Here is an 11,880-nt window from a genome sequence, read left to right as displayed (position 1 = left end):
TTTTTAAAATCATTTTTTTTTTCATTTCAGTTTTGGCAGTTTTATAAATGTGCTATACAAGGAGGGCATTGTGGTTAATTCATTCAACCCATTGTTTTCTTTACTTCCATCTCGATTCTTGTATTTTCATTTTTCCCCAGTTAACATGCAGGATTGCAAGTACTGGACTGAAATTAAAGAAACTGGGCTGGGTAAGCTATTCAAACACAGAAAACGTGGGCTCACCACAGGTGCTGATAATACATTGTGCCAACAGGAAGCAGGTCACTTAAAGGACTCATGGTCTCCTTGACTAATCACAGTCCTCCTGTAAAGGGAAGGGTGCATAAACAAAAGAAGTAGGACGAGAGACTTCTTTCAGCCAGTCTCTCTTCTCTTTCTCCTATTGAAACCCCGCCCCTCTTTGGTATAAAGCCATACCCACCCACAGCACAGTTTGGCTGTATTTTCTCTGTCTCATTTGGAACAGGTAATGCGTCACCCTTTCTCCATTAAGACAGGTACGTGCATTACTCTTTTTGTTAAAGAAAAAACTCTAAAACAGAATGTTATAAAGTATTTGAAAGGTGGAGATGCGATTTAGTAGCTTAATTGCTGACTGTGGATCTTTGAGACAAGAGTCACAATCCCAGCTTCAGCACTGGACCAACATTGTATAATTTTGGGAATATCCATGTGCCTGAAACTGTAGATATGTCATAAAACAATGTCCTGATTGCATGCCCCCCCCCTCTTACCCATTTTATCCTGGTTTCTGGTATTTAGGAGAAACCAGACACTCTATTGTTCTATGTTGTAGGAGCTCCTGCTACAAGAAATGGCCATTGTAAAGCACTCTGCTACTTCTAGGAGCTAAGTCTTCACGCTGTAACTAAAGTATAAATAAGGAACAACCCATGCAGCAGGAACATGTTATCCGCAGGTAGTGCATACATCACACTATGTCATGGATCTGTGTCTACTCAAGTTCTCAACGTACCTACTGTGCAAATGCACCCTAAGCACGCAAATAAAATTCAGAAACAAACACCATTACCTCTACGATTAAAAAAAAAAAAATGAAAAAAGTTGAATAATGAAAAATATTTTAAATGGGGTAATTCGGAGACCAATGGAACATGTCTACAGTTGAGGCATGTCAAAAAGCGCTCTCTACAAAACTTAAGCCATTTTTTGTTTTTTTTGTTTTTTAAACTGCAGTTGTTTTGTAAGTGATTAAGCAGTCAGATATCATGAGTTCAAACGACAGGTCACAGGTTTCTTATATAAATATATTATTCGTCTTCCTATTCCTTTTTTCAATGTTCTCAATGTTCTCTAATTGTATTATCTGTACCCTATTTTAGTCCCTATTTTTATTAGTGCATCCGTATCCTAGTATTTTGTCTATGTACAGTGAATATTTCTTTTGTGTTGCGATTCTTTCAAATATTGTTTGCTCTATTTTATATGAATTTATATGAATTATTTATTTACTATACTGTTGCTGATTTGAACATTTGTAAAGGTTTGAAATAACCAAATACAATTAATTAAATTAATTAAAAAAATATATATATTATTATTTTTATTTTCTACAATGTATTTTTTGTTGAATACCGGCAAAGTTCAAAATCACTAATGTACTTTATTACTTACGCAATGCAACATCATTCACCCCCGCATGGTGAGTTAGTTATTTTATGTTCAAATTTAAAAGAAATTTAAAAGAAAACATGTAATTTATAATTTAAAAAAATCGAGTTATTTAAAGTAGCGAAGAAAGTGATGTGAGGGAGAAGAGAAACAAAGGGGTGATGGGAGCATGGAGCAGAGAGGATGGATCAGACAGAAAGAAGTCGAAGGGGGGGTCGATTAGAGTTTCTAGGTTGGAAGGAATTTTAGGAGGATTATTTGGGATCCCTCCATGCCCTGTTAAAGGTCAGGGCTGAGTATTTTGACTGAAGGGTTTAATCTGTGGCGCAGATATGAAATATCTGCAAAAAATGAGGTATTTAAGAGGAAGAGTAGTTTACTTTTTTTTACTTTTTTGGCATGTAAGTTTGGCAATATGTTACATCTTTGCTTCTTTCCAGCATTTTGAAAAGTCTCCATTTACACTTGTACGCATTCACTCAGACAGCAATTTGTCAAAGACAGCTATTGGGTCTCAATTTGCTCGACTGCCTCCCATTTTGTCGCAAGTCATGTCTTTGGGCCGGACGAGGCGTGGTGCGAGTACACTCAGTGCTGCTCAGTCTGTTTCAGTGTTGGACTTGCGTAAATTACACTTTGTTCTCGTTTGCAGATCTCACGTTTCTTTAATTATACTGGGTTGAAATCAAATAAATGCTACTTGCTAAAAGCTTCTGCCTATTTGCTGTTCTCTTAAGTCACACAGCAAGGTCAGGGGGCATTTCAATATTTGCGGTGCTTCCATGGCCCGTGGAGCCCCTTCCGCCAACTGTTCCTTCAACCAGGTGTACAGAACATGGAGAAAGTCAAGTTTTACCAGGAATGAAAAATCATCAGAATGCCTGTAATCTGAGGCCTAACCAAGTAGAGGTTAAGAAAAGGGGTGTCAAACCGTAGCCGGGTTGAGTCCACCCTGGCCCCTCTGAAATCCTCTGTATGTACCCCAACATGTTTAGTAAAGAGTGGAACTAAGATTGCTCCATTCTTGGCCACTATTGCAATGTTCTCCTAGCAGGTACCTCGGCCAAAAACTTGAATAGACTCCAAGCCATTCAAAACAACGCTCTCAGAGCAGCATTAAACATCCCCAAAAGAGACCATATTTTGCACGCCAGGCGCGCAGCCCACTGGCTCCCTGTCAAGGAACGGATTACCTTAAAGATGCTCACCCTCACCCACAAGTGCCTTGCACTCACAGCCCCCCTTACCTATCAGAGAAAATCGTCAGAGCCACCTCCTTGCACCTCATAAGAGCTGTCCACGCAAACCAACTGATCATCCCCCCTATCAAGAGAGATGAAGCAGGCGGCATAGGCTTCCCGTACCTCCCCTCCAAATCATGGAATGCCTTACCGAACGCACTCAGAGCTGAGACATCCCTTACTGTATTTCTGAAAATGCTGAAAACCAGGCTTTTCAACTAAATACCTCCCCCTAGTCCATCCTTACCCCGCTTAATTTTACTGTTTTAGATGTAGTATAAATTAGTCTGTTCTCTGTTTATATTAGCGTCTGTTTTCTATCTACACTGGCCACCGTCATGTTCATGTTTTTTACTCCCTCATCTTTTTCCTTCTTGCTGTTTTTTGTCATCCACATGTAACTAAGTATGCCTTCTTGTAACAGCGCCACGATGCCTTCGGGCTGTTGCACGCTTTATAAATGTTAATAAATAAATTATCCAACGGCCCCTTCAAGAAACGTGTATTCTTGTGCCTGGCCTGATATAGGCTCAGTAAAGCACTAAAACCACAAAGCTGTGCATCCAAGTCAATTCCTAGACGATAGTTGAACCACTAAAAGGGGTGTCTTTTGTACGCATCTTGGTAAATGTTGTCCACCCCTTCTGATGCCTGCAGACAAATAAATCTAGAGTTTAAGTACCCGATATAGGAATCAATAACTGGCCTGACATTGATATCTGGATGTCTTCGACAGGTGTGCAGAATATCCCCCAACCAGGGAATCAGGTACATAGGAAATATCAATCAGAGCAGGAAGTATTTCACACATTGTGGGTATATTTCTTGCGTGTCAACCGTTGGATTAGAGGGTTCCAATCAGCACAACATTGGCATGACGAAAGCAGTACACTTTATATGAGTTTATCTGAAGATACAATATTATAGCGTCTACCTAAGACCAATTCTTTTGAATCACTCTGAATGTGGCTGCCTTTGCTCCCAGACTGTGACAGAAAACTGGAGGGCTTCCTGCTGCCCATTCATGTGGTCACAGATGGTCTCAAAAACACACCAACTCGTGGAGTAGGTTCAAGGGTTTGGTTTTGTGAGGTGGCTCGCTAAGGGCTGCCCCTCTCCCTCTTATCTCCCCAGAGCGTATCCCTCCCTAGCGCAGGTATCCCTAAACCCCAGGATTGTCACTAGAGATTGGTAAATCCTACTACCTAGTATACTGCCAGGCTGTTTGAGATGGCCCAAGAGGAACAATATTTTCTCTCTCAAGATCCTTTGAATTTGTATAAACTTGCCCTTTCCTCCCCACCCTTGTACTCCTCTCCATGAGCTTCTCTCTCTTTCCCTTCCTTCTACTCTCCTGCCTACAACTCCACCCACTGTCTCTCCTCTCTCCCTCTCAATTCCTCTTCTGCCCTGCTGATGTTCTACTCTCTACCTACTCACTACCTCCACCCTCTTATCTTACTCTCTACTACTCTATCTGCCTTTCCACTATGCACCGCTACTGTCCCCATCCATTACTCTATACTACACTCTCCTCCCACTACCCACTACTACTCTCTCTCCACTATCTAGTATTACTCTCTTCTCCCACTACACTGCACAGCACTCTCCTCCCACTCCACTATACTACTACACTCTCTTCCACTACTCTACACTCCACCCATCTTCTCCACAATCACCTACCTTTCACTCTCTAGTCACCCTTCTCAAACACCCCCAGTTACGCTTCCCTATTCTCACGCTTAATCTCACTGCCCTTGCACACACTATAACACCCAAGTACTGCATTCTCTTAACAACCGATTCCTCATCTTGTCGACGTTCTTTCAAATACTCCTCCATGCTCCACTACACCATACTTCCTCAATCTGGTCTATTGGTCCTCCTGCTCCTCCCTTGATCTCGCCCAAACAACCCAAACTGACCAGTCTCTAAAGCCCCTTTTTATCCATCTCTGTTCCTGCCATTGTCTCCCCCATCAGCTGGTTCCCCAGTGGTTGGCTTTCCTTACCCCAGGGGTTGGGTTACAATCAGCAGGAGACCTCTTTAAACCCCACCGCCATTTCATATGCGGGTCTGCCGTTATTTAGAAATGATGACCCGCTCCAAGATTAGTGAATTTCAGAGTTCATATGTTGGCTGGAGCCTGACAATGCTGGCTCGCTAAAGGTGCAGTCAAGTCCTGAGTTTGAATCAGGACTACACGGAACATCTGATTTGCCGGTTATGTATGTGGTCCGCTCTGTGGTCATTCTGGAAGTAAGATCATGTTCATGTCCATGTAACAGAGAATGTCTGGATTGCTGGCTTTCGGTGTGGGTTGTTTTATGGCGATGTAGTTCCTTCTGGCTCTCTCCCCGTTTACTTGTTCATTCTTTCCTCCACTGCCATGCCTTCTGGGTGATGTAGTCCTATAGGACAAGAGAGAAACTGGACAGCATTGTGAACTCAGGTGTTGAGCTAGAGGTAGTGGTACTCAATTTCATACAAGCCCTAGGGGGAAAGGGCGGAGACTGTGGCCCTCCTGACTCTAGCACACCATATCTGGGGCCGGACTGGCTCTGGAAAGCCCCATGATAGTCCTCCTACCCCAAATTGACCAGGGTCCCCATCCCCTCTTGACAAGGTCAGGTCCACGACTCTGTCACAATGTACTCTGAAGATATTTGATTTGAATATGGGAAAAACAAGAACATTTGATAGAAAAAGAAAGTTGAAGCTCAGCGTGATAAAGTGATTTGCCCAAGATCAAAACCACTTTGATCAAAAAGGGAGGCTAAGATTTGGATGTAGATCTTCTGGCTTCAAAGTCGGAAATACAGCACTTTGCAGCATCGTCCCCATTCATCTTTATCATCGTTTTATCACTTCCTACTGGTGTCCAGTTTATCTATATCTAAGCATTTCCACGCATGTCAGATAAGAAATGCGAAGTAGATGCTGATATATATTTAACCAACAGCACTCAATTTTGGGCATGTAATGACAACATGATTAGAATCCAGGCAACAAAACTGCTGAGTGATGAGAGCTGGTTAGCACCTGGATTGGGTGATTCTGCATCTAAATTATTAGGAGGTCTGCCTTCAGGACCTACTGCAAGGATTTACAACCTGCTACTCTCTAAATATTCTAGACTGTGACTCCCAAGAAACCTCACCATTGACTATCGTAGCAAGAGATGATACGAGTTGTAGTCCAAAACATCTTTATTGTAGCTAAATGCTGCAGACCCCTATGTCAGCAGTTTGTTGTAATGGCCTCCTATCACCGCTGGGTGGCAGCAGACCACATCCCTCTTCTCTTGGCCAGCCCTTTTGGCAGCATAGCCAGTAAGTGTTCTAGTGGGGGATGGTGGGACTATGCCAATGGGGAGGTTGCGTGGGTAGATGAAAAGATGAGGATACAGTGCTATCGATGAAGGGAGGATGTGTTTAGGGGCAGAGGGTTATTGGGGTCGGTGGAGTGTGGGAACCTGCCTGTGGGGGCATATGTGTATGTGGGGCTGTTGATAGAGAGTGAGGATTGGGTTTGAGGTGAGGGTGAGGCTGCTTCTTCAGGACCTGAGGGGCTGGTGAATGGATTGGACACGTGAGTGATAAGTTGCCTGATCGGTCTGATGTGTAATTATTGGTAATCCTGTACGAGATCATTATGACCTATTCGGTCCGATGAGCTTTTTTAATAATGCTGCGTAAATGATTAATGTTAATCCCTGGTCTGCTCTCACTAGTGCAAGTCCGCTGCCACTTGTTATTTACTACATAGTTCGGAGCAGCCTGTTTGCTGCTGGCCAGCACCCCCTTTCCTTCCTCGCTTATTCTTCCTTTCCCATGCCTTTTCCCTCACCTCTTACCTACGCGTGTGCTTTTTTTAAAATTAAAAAAGTAACTTTACATTTACCAAAACTGCCTGCTATGAATAAATCTGGAACTCAGCCTTCGGCCAGAGCCACCTATGATAAACTGCTGATGCCCGAAGACATGATACCTGCAGAAATCTGACAAGGAATCCGGGATGTGGGGGGGGGAGCTATCACTCAGAATCGCTTTGAAGCACTGGCCACCTCGGAGGAATTGGATTCACAACTCAGTCTGCAGTTACCTGAACCCATACTAACCTCACAATTCAAGTGATCCCATTACTTACTCATTTAGACCGATGAGCACACTTGTAATGTTATCATGAAATATTGCTCAGGGTAAAGACAAACTAGACAACCCAGAAAAGGTAGCAATGTTGCAAACATGTGTTGTCATTCTTCTGCTAAAAACATTCAATGCCGCAAAGGCGAAATGTGGGAGGCCGATGGGATGGCTGATTGTATTAGTCAAAACCTCATTACCTTTAACCGTTATCAATTTACCAACCAATTCAGTCCATTTGCAAATTCTAAAGCTGTCCAGAGAACAGGAAACATCCTCAAACTATGTGGGGATTTTGTATGATAGTAGGAAACATGACATTCCGTATTCCTCCCTTATTAGAATTGAAAGGTATTGTGGAGACTATCCTGGAGACCAATGAAGGTAGACTGCCCAGGCTAATTTTAAGAGGTGATCTTTAACCTTAAACTTGGTAACGGCCCAGCAATTTACTTGTTTGACCCAACAAAGGATAAGATAAACATACCACATCCTAACATGATTGATCCAAGAATTTGTTTGAGCGGTTTGAAATTGTATCCCTGGTTGTTAATAGAGTGTGGTGTGCGACCCATTAATCGTAGATTCCCAAGTGACAATCCATGGAAATGCACTTTGCACACAAGGGAAAGTCTACTTTAGACTACTTTCGTATTTCTGAACAGAGATGGAATTTTATTGTTGACTTTAAGGTGATTCAGGATCTCATCCGTGGCCACCATTCTCCTGCGTTGGAGGTAAAGTGGAACTGCAACATCAAAGAGAACATTCAGTACACTGCTCACTCTGTTGCAACTTCTACCATGAAATGATACAGATGGGGAGTCAGGCTTAGTGAAGTTACTTATGGAAAAATAATTGGTTGGAATTACCATCTTATAGATACCATTTTAGAGCCCGCAATGCCTTCAGTGATATGTTGAAAGCTGATTTTGACCATAATACATCAATTCCAAGTCGCTTTTTAAAGCCAAAAATTCCTATTTGAGGTCCACGAGACGTCGGCAGGTTCTACGATAGCTGTAAACCAGTTAAGGCGGCACTTTGCAGGACTCTAAACTCACCAGCCAGTGAAACAGCAGTGTTGGTCAATTTTGTTACCCACTTCTTACGTTCCCATTCAAATTGCTATTGTGAATTATTTAAAGGCACTCAATTTAGAATTACCGGCTTTGAGTTAATGATCTAATATAGTGATTAACTGTGTTCTCAAAAATCTGTATTCATTGTTTTTTATCTTTTATTTTTTTATCATTAAATGCTAATGTATAATTTGTATGTTTTTATAATTGAAAAGTTGATTATTTCAGCTGATTCAATAAAAAAATTAAAAAAAGAAAGGGCTGAAATTGTGAGAGCCAGAGCGAGGTACAAAAGAGCAACTGCTGATCGCAAACTAGAGCTTGACGGGGAAGAATGGTAGGAACTCGTGTCAGCTGCTGCCAAAACTAACTCTAGAAAATTCTGGGAGCTTGTGAATATGAGCTCAAAATATAAATCAGACTAATATCAGTTAAGCACAAATGTTTCTGACTTGGATTGGGTAAAACATTTCTCAGAGGTATATGGTTATAACTGTGTAAAATCCTCTGATAGTGACATCAAAACCTATCACATCATATCATATCCATCACATAAATCTTCAATGAAATGTAATTATTCTGAAATGTTAATAGCTTTGAGGGAGCAGGCAGCAGGAAGGAGTCCTGGCTCACATGCTAGTCCAGTAGACCTATACACCCCTAAAAGAATTGTGGGCACCTTTTCTGCTACTCATTTCTTATTACATGGTGGCACTAAACACTTTTCCTACATCCTAGCAACAAGCCATTATTTAGCCCATCTTTAAAAAAGGCAGCACAGGATCACCCAACCCTACCGATAAGGGCTGTATCAGCGTTCTTTACTCCCTAAACATAGGCAAATACCCCCAAAAGATAGAAATGAGGAGTAAAAATACGCACAGCAAAATATGGTAAACAGCCACATAGGACCCGGTGCCTCTGCTTTCACTCACACAGCTATATGGATATGCGTGCACCAGTAGTGCACGTAGTACCAGAGGAAGAAACTGCGATTGTAACTGACTGATTGGAAGAAGTAAATGGGTATGACTAACAAAACATATCTTTACTCGCTTCTAAAATCCTGCCGTTTGGAATTGAACTCACATTTTTACTCCCTAAAAAATCACTTTACTCCCAACTTTAAAACAAAATAGGGAGTAAAACACTCCCACTTCCAAACCTTAAACCCGGAGCACTGGGTTCACCACCAGCTTCACAGAGCAATCCTATATCCCTACTTGGATCTTAGTTTCACATTTTTGGAAGAGTAGTTCTGGCTCACCTACAAGAAAATATTTTAAATGACCTTACACTGGGTTTTAGGAAGGGTCTGGGTGGAAATGAGCAGGTTTTAAACGTATATCTTCTTATTTCAAACTCTATGTAAAAACAGAAGAGGTTTATCCTGCATTTATGGATCTCAGCAATTACTTTGACCATGTAAACAGAACCAAACTGCAGAAGTAGCTGAAAGATGCTAAAATTTCCAAAAGACCTGTTTACACTTTTAGTTTGTTTACATAATGAAAATGAAGCATGTGTTCGGGCTGGTAGTCAAGGCCACTGTGCTTCTTCGTTCCCAAATAAGAGAGGTCTTAGGCAGGGCTGTGTATTAGCCCCCCTAAGCTTTTTCCTTTAGATTAATGACCTACCAGAATATTTAAATAACTGTGCAGCTGCTGTACCTCAGTGTTGGCATACAGGGCGGACTCAGTTCCTCTGCCTGGACACCTCGGTCTTTACAACAATGAATTGACGCTTATACAGATTTCTTGCAAGGGCTTGATCCACCCCTTAATGCCATGAATGCTGCAATAATGATATGTTCTCCAAAGTGCTCTTATAAACCTGCTAAACCCCCAATTATTTCTGGTAGAAGATAAAAAGATGCCAATGGTAGATGCTTACGATTTTTCGGGTGTCTGTATTCCTGCAAATTTTGATGGACATAAGCACATTGAAAAACAAGGTGCGAGGATGTTACAGTCTCTTGGGGGCATTTCCTGTTTTGCAAAAATGTATAAAGCCTAACAAACTGCGATATTTTCAAGAGTTTATGAAATGAAAGATATGGTGCTGGAATTCAATGATTGTCAAATAATTCCTTGTGGGCCCTCATGAAAATAGTTGTTTTTAGAAAGTCCTCTTTCTTCTACAATCGGCCCCGAAATTTGAGGCACATATGGAGCTAAATAAGACTTTCCTATGAGACGAGCTGAAGTTAGAACTTATTTTTCTTTGGTTGAAGGTCCTGGCAAAATGTTATTACACCATATGTTTAATCTGGAGGCCCAGGGTTTGAACATTCCATGGCTATCTTATATTAAACAGGCTATCCCATATCAAACACCTTATACTTAGTATTAATGATGAATCCTATTTGCACACTCCATGTTCAATAACCCCTCACTCAACTGAGAGTACTAAGAATGTTTTGGTTCAGAGGAGTGAAGAGATGAAATTAAGAAAACCCTCCAATAGAACACATGTTGTTCGTAATTTTGGCCAAATTCCAGGTTATTTAATATGGTCCAAATGCAAACACGATCAGGCCTTGATAGCGAGAGCTGAATTGAATAGCTCAGAGGAGTCACAGGAAAGTGGTCTAATGCCGCTTCTCACAATAGTAATTATTTGCTTTGTACTAAGTCAAGTGAGGATATGCTTCATTTTTGGGTTTTTTCCCAGCATATATTGTACCTCGTAAAGGTTATTTAATTCCAATTTTTAGAGCTATGAATTTTAATCAATGCAAACCTTTATTATTTGTTGATGGCTAACTCCACTCTGATCGCATAGTCGTTGTTGTCTTTTTTAAGAAGAGCATTAAAAATCCGACATTTATTATTGAATTAACTCTTTCCATTGTGAAAATGAGGGAACAATAATATCTGCTAGTTAATGCAAGATTTTATTTTTTATTGTGTCTTGATTCTCACAAGCAAGCAAGAACCTTTCACAAGAGAAAAACAATAAACATTGTTACAGTGAAAATGAAAAAAGTGTGAGGAGAAAACAAAACATCCTAGATAAAGAACATAAAGGAAAGTTAAAATCCCATATAATCGTATTACAAATCATCAAAATAATAAAAACAAAAAAAAGAGAAAGAAAAAAGAAATCGCAAAAACCTGTTCAATGCAATATTAAAAAATCAGTTTTGTTCTCCTCCAATTTCAATGCTGCTTAACCAGAATTTAACATTACCAGTTTTTTTAATTATGGTAAAGCGTAGTCCACAGAAGGTTTATTTCATTCAAGGGTTGCCCCACACTCTGGTGATAATCCCTCCTACCAAGTGAGAATATAATATATCTATTTAACCAAAAGAAGGGACACATACATAATCAATCAATATCACACGTTGCCCTCAGAAATAGAAACACTGCCACCAGCCACTTAGCAAACATGAGCTGTGTGTAATCTAATAAAGCAATTACTACCACTTCTCTAAAAAGTCACGTTTTAATTCAATTCCTTATTCATAGCACAAGTATCAAACACATTAAAAAACACATATAAACCACATAAAAGTATACAATGTTAAAAAGTAGTTTTTCCACCACACAGAATCAAGTTCATCAATGCTTGAAACACAAAACGTGGTAGCAACTTAATTCACTCTTGCTTCCAACTATGTAAAAATAGCCCAACTTATATAAGTTTCTGTCCTTGATGTTGTAAATAACTGGACATTCTTCAGGGGCAGAAGTTTGTCTTGTGCTTTCTGTAGGATTTTCTATTCTTTCCTTTACGATTCCAGTTCCTATAACTGAGGGTACATACAAACAT

At 40.6% G+C, this 11,880-nt stretch overlaps 1 protein-coding gene across 1 annotated transcript in view; it reads left to right on the top strand.

Annotated features, from left to right (window-relative positions):
- The first annotated feature begins 430 nt into the window (after nt 1-430).
- The window catches only part of LOC138528559 (ecto-ADP-ribosyltransferase 5-like), a 354,318-nt gene continuing 342,868 nt past the window's right edge, over nt 431-11,880 (top strand). The window contains exon 1 of the mRNA XM_069640325.1: nt 431-500. The gene's annotated coding sequence lies outside the window, so the exon portion shown is untranslated. The remainder of the gene's footprint in view (nt 501-11,880) is intronic.

Source organism: Ambystoma mexicanum, chromosome 7q, assembly GCF_040938575.1.
Source record: "Ambystoma mexicanum isolate Mex_15411 chromosome 7q, UKY_AmexF1_1, whole genome shotgun sequence".
NCBI classification, from domain to species: Eukaryota; Metazoa; Chordata; class Amphibia; order Caudata; family Ambystomatidae; genus Ambystoma; species Ambystoma mexicanum.
This window is presented reverse-complemented; position numbering and strand designations above follow the sequence as displayed.